At 39.0% G+C, this 17,140-nt stretch overlaps 2 non-coding genes and 4 pseudogenes across 2 annotated transcripts; all 6 read right to left on the bottom strand.

Annotated features, from left to right (window-relative positions):
* Positions 1-1,831: 1,831 nt before the first annotated feature.
* LOC129250994 (U2 spliceosomal RNA) lies at positions 1,832-1,970 on the bottom strand (annotated as a pseudogene).
* Positions 1,971-2,708: 738 nt separating this feature from the next.
* LOC129250932 (U2 spliceosomal RNA) lies at positions 2,709-2,905 on the bottom strand. The gene has a single exon (XR_008582864.1). It is a non-coding gene; the product is annotated as a U2 spliceosomal RNA (small nuclear RNA).
* A 236-nt stretch (positions 2,906-3,141) lies between these two features.
* LOC129250930 (U2 spliceosomal RNA) lies at positions 3,142-3,339 on the bottom strand. Its single transcript, XR_008582862.1, has one exon. It is a non-coding gene; the product is annotated as a U2 spliceosomal RNA (small nuclear RNA).
* Positions 3,340-3,572: 233 nt separating this feature from the next.
* LOC129250938 (U2 spliceosomal RNA) lies at positions 3,573-3,758 on the bottom strand (annotated as a pseudogene).
* Positions 3,759-15,687: 11,929 nt separating this feature from the next.
* LOC129251115 (U2 spliceosomal RNA) lies at positions 15,688-15,875 on the bottom strand (annotated as a pseudogene).
* Positions 15,876-16,133: 258 nt separating this feature from the next.
* On the bottom strand, positions 16,134-16,317 carry LOC129250988 (U2 spliceosomal RNA; annotated as a pseudogene).
* Positions 16,318-17,140: the final 823 nt, after the last annotated feature.

Raw genomic sequence — 17,140 nt, 5'->3', positions numbered from 1 at the left:
GGTATCTTAATTTTTGTTATAATTCTGTTCTGAGGTAGTTGACTATAACTGATCCTTCGATTTGCTATTACTTCATTATAGGTCCCTTTGTCATTAAAATTTATTTTCTACTTTTTAGTTCGATCAGCAATAAAAGCGTGTTTTTTAGTTTTTTTAAACTATTTTTATTTTCTACTTTTTAGTTCGATTAGTAAAAAAGCGTGTTTTTTAATTTTTTTTTAACTATTTTTTATTTTTAGTATATGTAGGTGTTTACGAGTAATATACTATTACACAACCGCACACTAAATACTAACCTCAATGGTGGTGTGGAAACTAAAAATTCCCAATTTTTGTTTAAAAAAATACCCAATTCATGTTTCTACCGGTATGGCAATATTGGCAAATGTTATAAAAAATGCACATTTTTCAGCGCTCTCACGAGAAAAAGAGTTTCCCATCTAGTCATCTATGTTGTGTGTTCCGAGTCGATCAGATTTTTAGAAGCCAGTGAAAATTAAGCTCAAAGATTCCGTTACAGTCATTCATACATACAACCCGAGCTAATAAAAGTGTGTTAAAAAAATAAAATATTAATCCTGGCAATCCTAATAAGGATAATGGAAAATTTATCTCACATGTCTCACACTGCACTTGTTCTTCGTGACTATTTCGCCAAAAATTCCACGCATATCGTTCCGCAACCACCGTATTCGCCTGATTTGGATCCGTGTGACTTCTGGCTATTCCCAAAACTCAAGAGACCAGACCTACCGGAAATGGACTATTTGGCATGTTTCGGGGATTGGAAAACTCGTTGGCATAAGTGTATTTCATCGAGAGGGCATTATTTTGAAGGGGATGAAATTGATTTACAAGAATAAATGACGATTTTTCCTTTTACAACCAAGTTCACCTTACTTTTTGCCCACAGGTAAAAAAAGAAAATATTAATCCTGGCAATCCCATACATACATACATACATACATACATACATACATACATACATACATACCTACATACATACATACATACATACATACATACGACCCGTCCGTGTGTTAAAAAATATCACTCTTTATTTATCTTTTACTTCTTTTTTGTACTGATTCATATTTATTCACAGCATTTAAAGAGAATTTGTAGAAACACTTCAATTTAAAAAAGAAAATATTAGTCCTGGCAATCCCAATAAGGATAATGGAAAATTTTTATCAAATTATTGCATTGTCATCGGTCCTTGATAGGTGTGCAAAATTTCAAGTCGATCAGATGTTTAGAAGCCAGTGAAAATTAAGCTCAAAGATTCCGTTACATACATACATACATACATACATACATACATACGACCCGTCCTAATAAAAGTGTGTTAAAAAATATCACTCTTTATTTATCTTTTACTTCTTTTTTGTACTGATTCATATTTATTCACAGCATTTAAAGAGAATTTGTAGAAACACTTCAATTTAAAAAAAAATACGTGTCTAACGGTTAGACGCGATAGAAGTGAAACCTTCCGTAAAACAAACTGAGAGAGAATGAGACGAAAGCAGCATTAGGAGCGGGATAATTATAGGTTCATTATAATATTGCTATAAAGTTCATATTTTATTTTCTTCATTTTATTATTATTCATCCTCAATGTTTTCAATTTCAACAAATGATACGAGTGGCTTATGATAGCTAAAATATGATACAAATGCTTTGGTTTCGATGTTGTCAAAAAAAAATACCCAAACGGACCGAAGAAACAGACTTACAAATTTCTTCCATTTTCGTCTACTTGTATTCATATAAAAATTTATGTCTCTTCCCACCAAAGCTAAATGTATTTGTATATTTCTTCTTGTATTTATTCAAGGCCGAAATCCCAGCGGTACTGCAATACCGGGCCAACCCGTGGCAGAGGTGGAGAAAGCCCCTAAAGCACTCCGCCCATTTCCAAAAATTAGTTTAACACTTTGATCTTAGCCATAAGGCCGAGAAGCGATAACCATACACAACCAACAAACTACCTTGTCATTACATTTTCTAATAAACCTTTTGAGAATTACACGCTCACAAAAATTAATGTACGAAATATTTATACCGAAACACTTAAACACGGCGAGCTGTTTGATTTCATGTTCGTGCCTGTGTATGTGCATTTGTGCGTTCATATCGCCACAGTGCATGACTACCAGCCTTGGCTGAGCACAGTAAGAAAATGTATTCGAGCGTATATATGTATGTATGTACGTTAGTGTGTTTGTACGATTGTGCTCTGCGCTCAGCTTTGTGTCGATTTTACTGTGCGCTGCGCAGGTTGGGGTATTCTTGCAGAATGTAAAGATGATTCACACTCTGTCGACCGACTGGGTACAGTTGTCACAAGTGATGATATGTATAATTTTTATATGAAAAATCAAGGCGAATCTTTTGAAGGTGGTAGCAATAACACAGCTGATTTGCTATTTTTTTCTTCCGCCGTGTACATTTGGTTGTCAACACAAAATTGAATTACGAAACGTTTTACTTAGCTTAGTGTATGAATTCACCTTGGAAAAAATTCAATTTTCTTCTATAATCAATTTTAATAAAAAAAAACTGTTTTCAATAAATAATCAAAAATGTCCTACAATGCAAATTTCACTTCAAAAAAAAATTCCATTTTCGTCTACATGTATTCATATAAAAATTTATGGCTCTTCCCACCAAAGCTAAATGTATTAGTATATTTCTTCTTGTATTTATTCAAGGCCGAAATCCCGGCGGTACTGTAATACCGGGTCAACCCGTGGCAGAGGTGGAGCAAGCCCTTAAAACACTCCGCCCATTTCCAAAAATTAGTTTAACATTTGTTGTCCTCCGACGGAGGATCTATCAGATGTTAAGCTGATAAGAGGACAGATACCACACTACCTAGTTCAATAGATTTTCAAATAAACCTTTTGAGAATTACACGCTCACAAAAATTAATGTACGAAATATTTATACCGATTCACTTAAACTGACTTTCAGTATCTAAACCAAAAAACTGTTTTCAATAAATAATCAGAAATGTCCTACAATGCAAAATTTCAAAAAAAAAAAACAAATTCCATTTTCGTCTACATGTATTCATATAAAAATTTATGGCTCTTCCCACCAAAGCTAAATGTATTAGTATATTTCTTCTTGTATTTATTCAAGGCCGAAATCCCGGCGGTACTGTAATACCGGGTCAACCCGTGGCAGAGGTGGAGCAAGCCCTTAAAACACTCCGCCCATTTCCAAAAATTAGTTTAACATTTGTTGTCCTCCGACGGAGGATCTATCAGATGTTAAGCTGATAAGAGAACAGATACCACACTACCTAGTTCAATAGATTTTCTAATAAACCTTTTGAGAATTACACGCTCATAAAAAGTAATGTACGAAATATTTATACCGATTCACTTAAACTGACTTTCAGTATCTAAACCAAAAAACTGTTTTCAATAAATAATCAGAAATGTCCTACAATGCAAATTTCAAAAAAAAAAACAAATTCAATTTTCGTCTACATGTATTCATATAAAAATTTATGGCTCTTCCCACCAAAGCTAAATGTATTAGTATATTTCTTCTTGTATTTATTCAAGGCCGAAATCCCGGCGGTACTGCAATACCGGGTCAACCCGTGGCAGAGGTGGAGCAAGCCCTTAAAACACTCCGCCCATTTCCAAAAATCAGTTTAACATTTGTTGTCCTCTGACGGAGGATCTATCAGATGTTAAGCTGATACGAACAGATACCACACTACCTACTTCAATAGATTTTCTAATAAACCTTTTGAGAATTACACGCTCACAAAAATTATTTATATCAACATATAATATAACGCTTCGTAACTAAATAACTTTTAGGCCAGCGATGACAGCATGGCGGGGTAGCCGAGCGACTAGCAATGTGAGCTTCCGATCCAAAATCCTTGGTTCGGATCACAAGAAAAAATAAAAGTTATTTTTATTTAGTTCGTCGCTACGTTTATATCAACATATAAGATAACGCTTCGTAGCCAAGAGGGTCGCTTTTTCGTTTCACTTTTCCTCAAATCACTCCCAACGATTCTAAAGAAGTTTTCACTTCAAAAAAAAAAACAAGAACTAAAGTAACAAAACCAAATAACACACTATTTCGTCACTGTCAATAAACTGGTTTTACAAGCTGTAATACAATATTATATTTTGATTTTGTAAAGCTTTCAAGGGCGCTATACTATAGTTGGCCCATTCTTGTAACACAGCATTATCTTTGCCTCGACGCGAAATATAACGTCGTCCCAATAATCTTCTGGTTCGGAAATGTAGTTCAAAGGAAAAGACAGGCGTTTTTCTATATTGGGTGCAGAGAGCAATGGTTCCTCGCGTGTTGATATAGATTTATATTTGTGGTGCAATGTGGTTTGATGCGCTGCTTCCTGAGGGACAACAATACCACACTCCCCGTTAAGATCCTTTGCAAGTGTTCTCAAAATATTCTTTATCTATATCTATATATAAATTGGGTTCAACGATTGGACTTCGTAAAACGTGCACGCGGTGGTTATGCAAAATAAATCGAATTTCATACTTAAATGTATATGTTCAAACTCGATAATAAAAAAAAAAATTAGTTAAAAAAGTCAAACCGTTGGTGTTTTACTCAAAAAAGTTTAAAAGTTGAAGCGCTCTTACTGAAAAACCCTATACTTTTCGGATTATCAAGCGTTCTACAACGCTTCATCGCTCGATTCATAACATTATAAACTATGTGACATGTTACTGAAAACATTCTGAGCACTTTTACTCAAGTAATAATTATAATATAATAATTGCGTAATATCAAAAGATAATCTTTTGAAAGGCATTTTAAAAACACAATATTTAAATTTGAAGTCGAATAAAGCAAAAGTGGTCACTGAATGATAAAACGAAAGCATCAAAGTGATCATTGCAAAGCAGAGATAACGATAAAAAGAAGCTAATCCCGCAACACATTCTCAAGAAATTGAAAAGGCAAAATGTTAAACCGTTTTGTGATAGTGTTGGAATAGAGTGGTATTTGCTTTTATTGCTGATTTGTCCTCCACACCTGCAGCAGTTATGCAACCCGAAACTATTAATCGTCTACCACCGTACTTTACACTTGGTGCTAGATTTTTTGCAGCGTGAGCTGTGTTATGTTTTCGCCACACAGTTATGCGGCCGTCTGAACGAAATATATTAAATTTGCTTCCATCTGAAAACAATGCATTGTTCCAGTAGCTAAGAGGCTGGTTGGTTGCAGATTTAAAGGGCTTGCGCTTAGCCACACACGCTTTGTACCCAGCCTGATGCAGTACTCGTCTAAATGTTTTGTCATGGACTTCTTTGCCAAAATCTCGTTTTAGCTCCGCCGTGATCTGAGTTGATGTAATTTTCGAATCATTTTTCACTTTTCGCACAATTTGCGTCCGCTCTCGGTCTGTTAATTTGCGCGGACGACCACTTCGCTGCGAACTTGTGAAATTCGTTTGCCCTTTGAAGCAGTTAACAATGGTGCGAATCGTGAAATGGCTTCTTCTACGATCTTCGCAAGCGACTTTCCTGTTTTATGTAAATATATTATTATATTACGCTGTGATTCTGTGGTTTCCTTTCCTTTTGGACTCATTGTGAGAAAAAATCTTACACAACGCACTAATTTTCACTGATCCGTCCGCTATACACATTTTTTACATTTTAGATTATATCACCTTTCTCATGACAAATATAATATTAAAAAAATTGAATTAAAGGATGAATAACATGTAATTGAAACGAAAACGGAGAACATTACGGAAGTGTTGTAGTCCCTTAAATGAATGAGGAAAGCTTATTCTGCCTATACTTTTGTCCGGCACTGCCAGTGTGACTACTTTCATTTTTAAGACATTTATGAACTCGGGTATTAACATGGGCAACCATAAGCCTTTTCTTCCGATTCTATGTCTTTGACATGATAACAACAAAACAAAATTTGATAGCACTTATTTTTCTATATAATTCTAATATTTTTTTTTAGAAAATTTTGTACTGATGATCGTACAGCTCGATGTATACACGGTCCGGCACTCGAAGTGTAACCAACTTCAGACCGCTCCCGCAGCTCACGCACGGGCATCAGCTGTCTGTTAGATGGGTAAATGACAGTCCAGAGTGTTGCTTACAAGCGCACGGGAGCATTTTGCTGAGAGTAAGCGCGAAAAAAGAAAATCAGTAATGGATTTCACATATTAGTTTGATTGAATTATATTTGGCTGGAAAATCACAACCAGCGATTGTTCGTGAGCTCAGCCACCTTCAAGTAAATAAAGTTTTTGTTTATCGCACTATTACTCGTTGCAATGATGCTGGTAGCATCGCGAAACGTGATGGAGGTGGTCATCAAAAGGCTGGAACGTCACGTGGAATGGTTCATCTCACACTAAATCAGCAACAGGTCAGACTTGAGAGAGCGAAGAAGTTGCCTCGCTTGGTCGAAATCGGTAAAATTTTTCACATTGAGCAATTCGTAAACTCCCAAAACGATAGTGTTTATTTGACCGACCGTTCGTACGTAGCATCGGGCGCAGGTAATGGTTTGAACTACTGTAATCGCAGATGGACTCTCTCCAATCGTTTTCATCAGCCTGGCATCAAGGTAAAAGTGAAATATTGTTGGGAAGGTATTCTGGAGGTTGCTTTGAAGCCGTGGGCAAACAAACATTTCGGTTGCAGAAAATCGACGTTTAAACAGGACTCGGCCCCGTCTCACAAAGCTTGAGTGAACTAAGAATGACTAAAAACAACGTTCCGAACTCCATAACGTCCACGCAGTGGCTTTTAAACTCACCAGACGCGCATCCGATGGATTGTTCTCTTTGTGCCATTTTGAAGAGCAAAGTCCGAACTAAAAGATTCAGCAGTCTCGAGGCTCTGAAAAAAGCCATTGTTCGCGAGTGGGCCAAAATACCTGCAGAATGCGATTCGTTTCTGGATTGTCTCAAGGCCATAGTGAAGGCAAAAGATGATCATATCGAGCAAAAGTGAATTGATTGATACAAAAATTAAATATTATTTTCACTCATCTTTTACTATGAACTGAATAAAAGTAATTTTCCAAACTAAATTTATGGCCCTTTTAATTGGTTACATTTGACATTGAAAACAAATTCGATTTTTTTATTTCAGTCGAAAAAAATAGCACTCTTTATGTGTTATTCACTCCTTGACTTCTTTCTTGTACTGATTCATATTTATTCACAGCATTTAATAAAAAAACTTCAAATTCTGTGGAAAAACAATAACTAAAGCAACAAAAACAAATAACACTCTGTGCCATCAATAAACACCGAGACTCCTACTCCTTTAAATTTAACCGGGGGAATTATTTTTTCATTTAGTAAAGCGTTCAAGGGCTTTCGCCATACTCTAGTCGGCCCATCGTTGTAACACAGCATTTCTTTGTCTCGTCGCAAAATGTAACTTTGTTCCAAAAATCTTGTGGTTCGGAAATGTGGTTCAAAGCAAAAGACAGGCGTTTTTCTACATTTTGTGCAGATCGCAATGGTTCCTCGCGTGCTGATAAAGATGGTGCAATGTGGTTTGATGCACTGCTTCCTGTGAGACAACAATACCACACTCCCCGTTAAGCATGTCCAGTAATTTTAGTTTTAGACCCATCTGCACGCTTTTCCTTGCCGCTCGATTCATAACATTAGGACACTTCTATTCGTCATTTCCTCGCTCGCTATCTCTATGCTCGATTAACTTGACGGAAAATTTGCATACGAAAGCAACAACAAACTTATCCAGTAAGATTCACCACTAGCGAGTATGGTTATTACTCGCTGCCTTACAAACACATGTAATTCAAGGCAGCTTTATTCTCGCGTTGTCAATATACATCTTTTTGGGTTTTTGGCCGAGCTCCTCCTCCTATATGTGGTGTGCGCATTGATGCTGCTCCGCAAATAGAGGATATTTGTTTATGAGGAGGTTTTTCATGGCAGAAATCCACTAGGAGGTTTGCTATTCCCTGCCGAAGTTCGACCGCTATTAGAAAAAACTTTTTCTTAATTTTAGTGTTTCACGTAGATTCGAACCAAAGTACCCCGAATACCGAAGAACACAAACGGCTACGGCGGTTGGCCCTTGATATATGCAAATGACTGCAATATTGAACACGCTTAATTTAATTAACAAACGATGTAATCTGGGTCTCATCTTTCCCCGCAATTTGACAAAAAACCTTTATAAAGGTGACTATCAACTATTGAGTTTTCTATTTATTGCCATACAAATAAGGTCGAAAATAACATACAATAGCTAGTAAATCTCTTTCAACAGTTGAATAATTTCTTTCCCGATCTTTCCCACATCCTTGCTATAAAACAGCACCAAGAGCATCACAAGTTGTATCTGTCGAAATTGTATATTAGAATCTGGATAGTTAAGTACCAGCGTGCCGCTTATTATTTTGTTAATCCTCACAAATTCATTAATAGATGTAACTCGAGTCATTTGTATTCAGTTTAACGCCTTTTTTTTAATAATAAAATAAAAAATTGTTCATGATTTACCGATAATAGCCAGATATACTAGAAAAAGATTTAATATATTTTTGGTAATTGTAATTTTAGAATTTGATCAACTTTTGTTGTGTTGTGCTCTACACCTTCAAGTGTTAAAATATGACCCAGGTACAAAGTTCCTCTTGCAAAAAATTTACATTACATTCGTTTTTTAATCGGTTTCTTTAAGGTTTTCTAGAACTCGTTTAATAAATTTTTTTTATAAAAGTAAGTATATATATTGTAATATATAATAGGACGGTTCCATGTGTAGAAGTCCACGCAAGTGGGGAAAGTTACTGATCGCCATTCAAGTGGGAGTAGCCAGGACGATTCTTCTGCATATGGTTTAAGCAGCTCACAACTTCGGGGATTAGCCCACGTATCCTTTGGGTAGCTTCCGAACACCCGTTCGGAAGTGAGCTAACGTGAGAAGGCGAAGCATTCTAGGATAGCTGGTTGTACGCTGGGCCTCGGACCCCCTACTTAAAAAGGCCCCCAATGAAAACAGCAACAAAGCCTCGGATGAGAACTACCTTTACTGATGACGACCCCTGCAAACGAAATAAGGAATATGATTTGAGGGCATGCACCTGGAATGTCCGGTCCCTTAATGGGGAAGGTGCCTCTGTACGGCTGATTGATGTCCTCGTGAGAGTAAAGGCTGACATCACTGCCATCCAAGAGATGCGATGGACGGGGCAAGGCAAGAAAACCATAGGACCTTGCGACGTCTACTACAGCTGCCATGTAAAGGGACACAAATTCGGTGTCGGATTTGTTGTGGGAGAGAGACTTCGTCGCCAAGCACTGTCGTTCACTCCAGTGGACGAGCGTCTCGCAATAATCCGCATCAAAGCGCGATTTTTTAACATCTAGCTAATTTGCGCCCACGTGCCGACGGAAGAGAAGGACGATGCGATCAAAGATTCCCTCTATGAGCGCCTGGAACGTTCCTATGAGCGCTGCCCCCGCCACGACATAAAAATCGTGCTTTGCGACTTTAACGCCAGGGTGGGCAAGGAGGGAACTTTTGGTCCCACAGTCGGAAAATTCAGCCTGCACAACGAAACATCCGGTAACGGACAGAGGCCGTTCGACTTCGCGGGGGGCACGAAACATGGTAGTCTGGAGCACCAGATTCCAGCATAAAAAGATCCACCAAGCTACCTGGCTGTCCCCTGCTCGAAAAACGCGAAACCAGATCGATCATGTTGTGATAGATGGAAGACACGCTTCTAGTGTATTAGATGTACGTACGATCCGAGGACTCAACATCGACTCAGATCATTACCTTGCAACCGCCAAACTGCGCACCCGCCTCTGTGAAGCAAAAAACATATATACATCTACGTACGCAAAGAATGTGCGACATCGAAAAGCTGCAATCACAACAGACAGCCAGAAGATTCTCAACTCGACTCTCACTCCTGCTCTCAGAAAGCACAGCCCAACAAACCGGCATGCACGAGCAATAGAGCAACATTTCTCGTTCCCTACGTACCGCCGCCAAAGAAGAAATCGGATTCCGGCGACCCCGAAAAAACAGTTGGTATGGCGAGGAACGTCATGCTGCCGCAGAAAGAAAGGATGCCGCCTATAGAGCCACGCTGCGTTCGGGCGCAACGCGAGCCATGTGGGATCGCTACCAGGACCTAAAAAAGGAAGAGAGACGTATTATCCGAAAGAAGAAACTAGAGGCCGAAATACGTGAGTACGAGGAGTTTAAGATGCTGGCCAACAGGAACAACACCCGAAAATTCTACCAGAAAGTTCGGCAGCTTACAGAAGGTTTTAAGACCGGGGCGTTTTTCAGTAAGAACAAAGACGCCGAACTGGTGACTGACGTACAGAGCAATCTTATATTATGGAGGGAACACTTCTCGAACCTGTTAAACGGTGACAGCTGCACATGTCATAGAGAATGTGAAGATCCCGATACCCCAATCGTTGACGACGGAATTGTCGTTCCGTTACCCGACCATGACGAGGTGAGAATAGCAATATCACGGCTAAAGAACAACAAAGCCGCGGGCGCCGACGGACTGCCGGCTGAGCTATTCAAACATGGCGGCGAGGAGCTGGTAAGGTGCATGCATCAGCTCCTATGCAGAATATGGTCGGATGAAAGCATGCCTGCCGATTGGAATTTAAGTGTGCTCTGCCCAATCCATAAGAAGGGCGATCCTGCAATTTGTGCCATTTACCGCGGGATTAGTCTTCTCAATATCGCCTATAAGGTTATAGCGAGCGTATTGTGTGAAAGGCTGAAGCCCACCATCAACCAACTGATTGGACCTTATCGGTGTGGCTCGAGACCTGGAAAGTCTACCATCGACCAAATATTCACAATACACCAAATCTTTCAAAAGACCCATGAAAGGAGAATCGGCACACACCATCTTTTCGTCGATATCAAAGCTGCATTCGACAGTATGCGATGTCTGAATTTGGTATCCCCACAGAACTAATACGGCTATGCAAGATGACGTTGCTCAACACCAGCAGCGCCGTCAGAATTGGGAAGGACCTCTCCGAGCCGTTTCATTCCAAACGAGGTTTCAGACAAGGTGACTCGTTGTCGTGTCGTGATATTGACATCATCGGCCTTAACAACCGCGCTGTTAGTTCTGCCTTCTCCAAGCGAATGGGTCTGGTGGTGAACGAGGACAAAACGAAGTACCTCCTGTCTTCAAACAAACAGTCGGCGCACTCGCGTATCGGCACCCACGTCACTGTTGACAGTTAAAGTTTTGAGGTTGTAAATGACTTCGTGTATTTAGGAACCAGCGTTAACACCGATAACAATGTCAGCCTTGAAATCCATCGTAGAATCTCTCTTGCCAACAAGTGCTACTTTGGACTGAGTAGGCAATTGAGCAGTAAAGACCTCTCTCGACGAACAAAACTAACGCTCTACAAGGCTCTCATCATGCCCGTCCTAACGTATGGCGCAGAAGCTTGGACGATGACAACATCCGATGAAGCGACGCTTGGAGTGTTTGAGAGAAAGACTCTGCGGAAGATTTTTGTACCCTTGCACGTTGGCAACGGCGAATAGCGCAGGCGATGGAACGATGAGCTTTACGAGGACATAGACATAGCGCAGCGAATAAAGATCCAGCGGCAAGGTTGGCTGGGTCATGTTGTCCGAATGGATAAAAACGTTCCGGCTTTGAAAGTATTCGATGCGGTACCAGCTGGTGGTAGCAGAGGAAGAGGAGAACCTCCTCTGCTTTGGAAAGATCAGGTGGAGAAGGACTTGGCTTCACTTGGTGTTTCCAATTGGCGCCGGTTAGGTTAGGTTAGGTTGAAGCGGTTGTCCATTGTAGGACACACTCAGGCTCGTGGCCCATCGTGATGCCGCGTGAGGAACTAGTCCCTATACCTCCTGAAACCAATGTGTGCTATTCGAAAATTTCGCAAGATCTTTAATTTCGACAGAGCCGAGGTCTTCTAGCTCGTTGAAGAAATGTCCGCTCAAAATGGCGAGTCTACGTCTGGATAGAGCAGGACAGTGACACAGAAGGTGCGGGATCCTCTCTTCCTCTTCCTCGTCTAGACAACTTCTGCAGAAATCATGTGAGCATTGAGAGTCGGCCACATCTGTCGGGCTATTTTCCAAGTGGCTTCGTTATGCCATCTTTCATTCGCTACTCTTACAATTTCCTCGCGGATACGTTGTCTGCATGCTTGCAAGGGTATACCTATATCGTTATCTATGTACTCATCAGTCAATTTGGTACCGATTTTCACTATTTCATCGGCTCTGCAGTTCCCCTCAATGTCGCAATGGCCAGGAACCCATGCTACCATTAGGGGAAATGACTCAGCCATCTCGTTAAGAGATGCGCGGCAGTTCATGGCTACCTTGGAGGTTATCGACTGTCTTGTGAGGGATTTTATCGCCGCCTGGCTATCCGTGAAAATGTAGATATCATCTCCAGGTATCGTATCACACTGTACCAGTGTCACGGCTTTCATTATTGCCATCAGTTCAGCCTGAAAGACACTACAGTAGTCGGGGAGCCGAAAACTGAAGGAGATCCCCAGATGTTCAGAATATACACCTCCGCCCACCCTGCCATCGGCGGCGGTTAGCACGAGAAAGAAACGACTGGCGCTCTTTGTTAAATTTGGCCAAAATCGCGTAAGCGGTTACCGCGTCAATCAAGAAGAAGAAGAGAAGTATATATATATTTTTATATGATAAGTGATTTTTCTTCTGCAGTACATTTCACAGAAATAAAATGCCGTAGTTCTTTCACCTAAAATGTACACGAGGCGATTGAATTCCGCTGAAATTTGTAAGATTTTGAAGTTCTGCGAATGAGTAGTGATGACAACCTTCTAGATCCGGATAATGAGGATATAGCCAGTGTCCGAATGCAAAACAAATCTAACATGGAAAAATAATAATTTTCTGCAAAAGTGCTTTTCAATAACAGGTGTTATTTTAAATAGCCCGCTATTTCGGTAGATGTCATTTTTTAAGCTGCCATTTTTTGATATTTGACAAGTAGAAACTACACCATTAATAAAAATGGGACGATACACGCTTAAACAACGCATTGAAATTATTGAAATTCACTGTAAAAATGGGGAAAATTTGGCAGAAACGGTTCGTAAAACTCGAACATTCTTGGGTCATCATGAAGCACCTTGTCGGACCGCAATACAAAAATTGATGAATAAATTCGAGCTGTTGGGACAAGTTAGTGATGTGAAGACTACAACCCGTCACATCCCTCAAGAACACCCGAAAGTATTGCTGTTGTAGCCGAAAGGGTTGAAGAAAACCCAGGTTTGCCCATTCCTCGTCGTTCTTTGGAATTAGGCATTCCACAAACGTCATTACACATATTTTGCATAAAGATTTGGGTCTTAAGGCTTATAAAGTCCAGTTAACACAAGAGCTCAAGCCGGCCGCCGATCATCATCAACGTCGTGTCTTTGCTGATTGGTGCGTTGAAATGCATGAAAATGATCCGGAATTCCATCGAAAAATCATCTTGAGTGATGAGGCCCATTTCCACCGAGGTGGCTTCATCAACAAGCAAAATTGTCGGATCTGGGGCTCAGAAAATCCAAGAGTTATTGTCGAAAAGCCCTTCTATCCTCAACGTGTGACTGTTTGGTGCGGTTTATGGTCCGGATGAGTCATTGGAACTTGCTTTTTCGAAAATGAAGCTGGAGCAACAATTACGGTGAATGGATTGTCCGGAATTGGATGGTATTGATCTGGACAACGTTGGCGCTACGTGCCACACAAGCAACGAAACCATTGATCTTTTACGGGAGTAAAACCTCTTATTGAAAAAACCTTTAGATGAAAACCAACTTGCCTTTTTATGAAACACCATGCTGTCTCTGGACCAGATGACATAAGTGTTAGTGTGGTTAAAAACACCATGTCACACTTTGGGCGCCCGCCGTAGCCGTATGGATTGGTGCGTGGATACCATTCGGGAGTGCGTAGGTTCGAACCTCCGTGCATGAACATTAAATATTTTAGTAATTTTCCAATCAATTATGCTCTATGCATGTCCTGTATAGGTAACATGTGCAAAAACACATATAAAGACGTTGCAAATACAACAAAATAAGCTTCTGAGAATGATGCTTAGTTTACCATGGGATTATTCCACAAGACGGTTACACAACAAAAACCAAATAGAAATGATATTCTCACGAATCGAAAAACTTAATGATAAGTTTAAGATAAAATGTAATATAGTTATTCTAATAACCAATTAATATTAGATCTGCTTCAGCATGTTTAAGTCATCAAATATGTATCTGCATTGTACATATACATAACTTCCCTTTCTCTTGTTTTTTTGTTTTTTTCATAAGGACTTTTATAGTAGTTTTTCTCCCTTAATTTAATTTATATATATTGTTCAACATTATCTTACGAAAATAGTGTATAGTATTTAAGAATTAAGGTAGCGTACACCATATTCTGCAAATTAGGTTTAACCAAAAAATTTTTTATTGAACGTTTTTTACTACTTAATAAATTAATTGTAAATATTTTAGAAAAAGGGCTCTTCTAATAGTGCTCGCCTCTTAGCAGTCAATGCCAAACCTTCGAGTGTATTTCTGCCATAACAAAAAGCCCCTCATAAATACCATTTGCCGCTGGGAGTCGGCTTAAAATTGTAGATCCCTCCATTTGTGGAACAACATCAAGACGCGCACCACAAATAGGAGGAGGAGCTCGGCCAAACACCTAACAGAAATTTAAGCGCCAATTATGGATATATATTCACTTCAGCGATAATAGAAATTAATTGCCGGTATCGCATCCTAACCATGACCGATTATTCAAAATAAGGCGAATAATTACGGATTTAAACAAAAACTTTCAAAGAGTTCCAATGGAGCAGTTCCTTTGTGTAGATGAGCAGGTATGTTCAACAAAAGCCCGTTATCACTTGAAACGGTACATCTCCAAGAATCCCCATAAGTGGGGATACTAAAAATTGGTTCTAAGTGGAGTATCAGGGTTCTATTATCAATTTAAGCCGGATACAGGTGATGAAAACATATCATAGTATGCCCCAGCGAACCAGATTTTGGTGCTTCTTCGAACGCTGTGGTTCAGCTGGCAAGAAATATACCCAAAAACAAAAATTTCCTTCTTGATAACTATTTTACCTTTTTATCCTTACTAAAGTACCTTGCCAATGAATGAATTTTAAGCTTGGGAACTATAAATAAAAATCGGATCCCAAATTCTAAATTGCCCGATCAAAAAACTATAAAAAAAAAAAATACCAGTCTAACGGTTAGACTTGATAGAAGTGAAACCTTCCGTAAAACAAACTGAGAGAGAATAAGACGAAAGCAGCATTAGGAGCGGGATAATTATAGGTTCATTATAATATTGCTATAAAGTTCATATTTTATTTTCTTCATTTTATCATTATTCATCCTCAATGTTTTCAATTTCAACAAATGATACGAGTGGCTTATGATAGATAAAATATGATACAAATGCTTTGGTTTCGATGTTGTCAAAAAAAATACCCAAACGGACCGAAGAAACAGACTTACAAATTTCTTCCATTTTTGTCTACTTGTATTCATATAAAAATTTATGTCTCTTCCCACCAAAGCTAAATGTATTAGTATATTTCTTCTTGTATTTATTCAAGGCTGAAATCCCGGCAGTACTGCAATACCGGGTCAACCCGTGGCAGAGGTGGAGAGCAAGCCCCTAAAACACTCCGCCCATTTCCAAAAATTAGTTTAACATTTGTTGTCCTCCGATGGAGGATCTATCAGATGTTAAGCTGATAGGAACAGATACCACACTACCTACTTCAATAGATTTTCTAATAAACCTTTTGAGAATTACACGCTCACAAAAATTAATGTACGAAATATTTATACCGATTCACTTAAACTGACTTTCAGTATCTAAACCAAAAATAGAAAAGCCAAAAAACTGTTTTCAATAAATAATCAGAAATGTCCTACAATGCAAACTTCAAAAAAAAAAAAAAATTCCATTTTCGTCTACATGTATTCATATAAAAATTTATGGCTCTTCCCACCAAAGCTAAATGTATTAGTATATTTTTTCTTGTATTTATTCAAAGCCGAAATCCCGGCGGTACTGCAATACTGGGTCAACCCGTGGCAGAGAAGGAGCAAGCCCCTAAAACACTCCGCCCATTTCCAAAAATCAGTTTAACATTTGTTGTCCTCCGATGGAGGATCTATCAGATGTTAAGCTGATAACCACACTACCTAGTCAATACATTTTAAATAATAAACCTAATAAACCTTTTGAGAATTACACGCTCACAAAAATTATTTATATCAACATATAATATAACGCTTCGTAACTAAATAACTTTTAGGCCAGCGACGACAGCATGGCGCGGTAGCCGAGCGACTAACAATGTGAGCTTCCGATCCAAAATCCTTGGTTCGAATCACAAGAAAAAATAAAAGTCATTTTTATTTAGTTCGTCGCTACTTTTATATCAACATATAATATAACGCTTCGTAGCCAAGTTGGTCGCTTTTTTCGTTTCACTTTTCCTCAAATCACTCCCAACGATTCTAAAGAAGTTTTCACTTCAAAAAGGTTATTCAGTTGAATATGTGGTTTTGTTTTATGATATGGGTATATCTACTACTGCCTAGGTGGGCAATAAAGTTATTTGCTTGGCATCGACTTTTGCACAGGAAATTTCCAAAGATAAAGTTCAACGCTACGACAGAGCGAATAATGTCACCTTCAGGTAAATAGGCCATTTGCAGTGCTCTATACAACTCTAATATGGGTGGAGTCGATTTGATCGACAGTATAATGGCTCGCGATAAAATAACTGTACGAAGTCACAGATGTTAAATTCGTCTATTATTTTAGCATTTGGTTGATTTGGTTATCAGCAATTCTTGGCTTCTATCCAAGCGAGTTCACAATGCGTGCGCATTGAGTCCTGCTAAGTTTCGTTTAAATGCAGCTGAAGTTCTGTGCAAAATGGACACAACAGCGAAGACTACAAAATGGAATTCCAATTTGGAAAATGAGTTGAGAGCTAAGTCATCCAAAGGTTCGGCGCAGTACAAACCACCACATCTAGT

This window comes from Anastrepha obliqua, chromosome 6 (assembly GCF_027943255.1).
Source record: "Anastrepha obliqua isolate idAnaObli1 chromosome 6, idAnaObli1_1.0, whole genome shotgun sequence".
Classification (NCBI taxonomy): Eukaryota; Metazoa; Arthropoda; class Insecta; order Diptera; family Tephritidae; genus Anastrepha; species Anastrepha obliqua.
The sequence above is the reverse complement of the archived record's forward strand: the minus strand, read 5'-3'. Positions and strand labels throughout refer to the sequence as shown.